A 2,027-nucleotide genomic window follows, 5' to 3' on the forward strand; every position below is an offset into this window, starting at 1 on the left:
CACACACACACACACACACACACACACACTCGCACGTTTGGCTTCCTTCTGGACTTGGCAAGCTCTACCCACCTGATCTCTCCGAGTCAGTGTGTCTTACGGCTTACTTAAGCAACTGTGCTTTGATCCCATCTGGGCATGGTTTTCTTTCAATAGATGGCTTAAAATAATTGGTGTCTGGATATGATAAAAGCGGCTGTTCTTGGATTTGTGTTTGTGTTTTATGTTACTCTTCTTTCTGTTTGGGTTGTTTCTTAAAATTATTTTTAACACATTGTCTGTGTTGTTTGTGTGTGTTGGTACATTTTTTTCTTCTGATTGTTTAAGAGGCCTAAAAGTCTGGCCAAATTTACAACCACAACTCTATGCTGATTAGATATTCTCCCACTTGCTGTCTACGGCTTATAACATTTAACTTTGTAAGTCAAGATGAATGTTAGAAATATCTTGGCAGTAAAAGTAGGATTCAGAAATGATGGTAGTGAGCAGTGACTGTCTACATGTGAAGGTGACTGCTCTACATTACTACTCTCTCAATTATTGAAACAGACAACACAGAACTCGCTCTTTTAGATGTTTTCTCACTATTCTCAAGTTTGATAAGGCTAGACCTTAGAGAGAAGGCTCACTAAACTTTGACCCACGAAGCATGGTCAGTTTAAATGACCTTAACTCTGCTGTGGCGGGCACAGCCTGTCTCTGCTAACACTGGACAAGATCCACGAGATTTTCCTCAAATCTTGGCTTCTTCTTTGTCCTCCTTGCACTTTTGTTTCAGATTTGCATATGTGTGGGGGGCGGATAGGGTCTCTGACTGAACTTTAAACTGGTTGGAGTTTTTTGGTGGTGTGGTGGTTTTATTTTGGCTGCAATGACTGGTCAACAAGACCCTAAGATTTGCCTGGCTCTGTTCATCTCCCTCTGTTCCCAGCACCGGGCTTATAGGCAGGAGACTCCATGACCACCTTCCTCTTGGGTTTTAGGGAACCCAAGAATTTTTGCAGAATAAGTGTTTTACCCTCTACGGCAACCCCAGCACCTCACATCCTTTACCTATAGTAAACAGAATTTGCATAGCCTACTTCTCTTTCCTGCCACACTCTGAATTCCTTTAAGTTTATTAGATTGCCTTATGCATGCCACCTCGGCTCCATTTTGCAAAAACATTATTAAAAGCAGTAGAGAATGCAGAAGAGCAAGGTAGCACAGAGCCCGGGGTACGTGCCATGCAATTCTCATTCAGGTGGTGTAGGGTTTGATCAATGAAGCACCAAAAGAGCATTAAAGGTGTTGGGAGTTTGTGGATATAAATTTAAGGAGAAAGAGCTGAACACAAAATCAAAAGACGTTTTGTTTAATATCTAGTCAGAAAAAAATGTACAAATTTTTCAAGGTGTGATATCAGAACATGTGGTATAATGTGAGAAGAAAAATTATTTTTTCTTAGAAATGTTTCTCTTAATGGAAAATTTGTAAATTCATTGATTTGTTAAATATACATTGAATGCCAACTGAATGCTTAGGGCTGTGTCATAATTATGACTATGACATAGCATTTAGAATATTATATTTTTTTTGAAAAAAAAAACTTTACTCTGTAGCTATGGATGTCCAGAAACTTACCATGAATCCCTGACTGGTTGGGAAGCCATGCTGTCCTTCTTCAACTTCCCAAGAGCAGTTGTTAAAAGGCATACACACTGTAGTCAGCTAATATTTAAATTTTTAATTTGTAAAATAATTCATATGCTTACAGAAAATGTTTGTGTGTGTGGAGGGAGAACCAAGTAGAAGAAAGAAAGCAGGGTTGAGTAATAGCCATCATTCTAAAGGCTACAGTAGCAGGGTAGAGCAATAGCCATCATTATAAAGGCTACGGTAGCAGGGTAGAGCAATAGCCATCATTCTAAAGGCTACGGTAGCAGGGTAGAGTAATAGCCATCATTCTAAAGGCTACGTTAGCAGGGTAGAGCAATAGCCATCATTCTAAAGGCTACGGTAGCAGGGTAGAGCAATAGCCATCATTC

The sequence above is a fragment of the Mastomys coucha genome, unplaced genomic scaffold (assembly GCF_008632895.1).
Source record: "Mastomys coucha isolate ucsf_1 unplaced genomic scaffold, UCSF_Mcou_1 pScaffold22, whole genome shotgun sequence".
Taxonomy (NCBI): domain Eukaryota; kingdom Metazoa; phylum Chordata; class Mammalia; order Rodentia; family Muridae; genus Mastomys; species Mastomys coucha.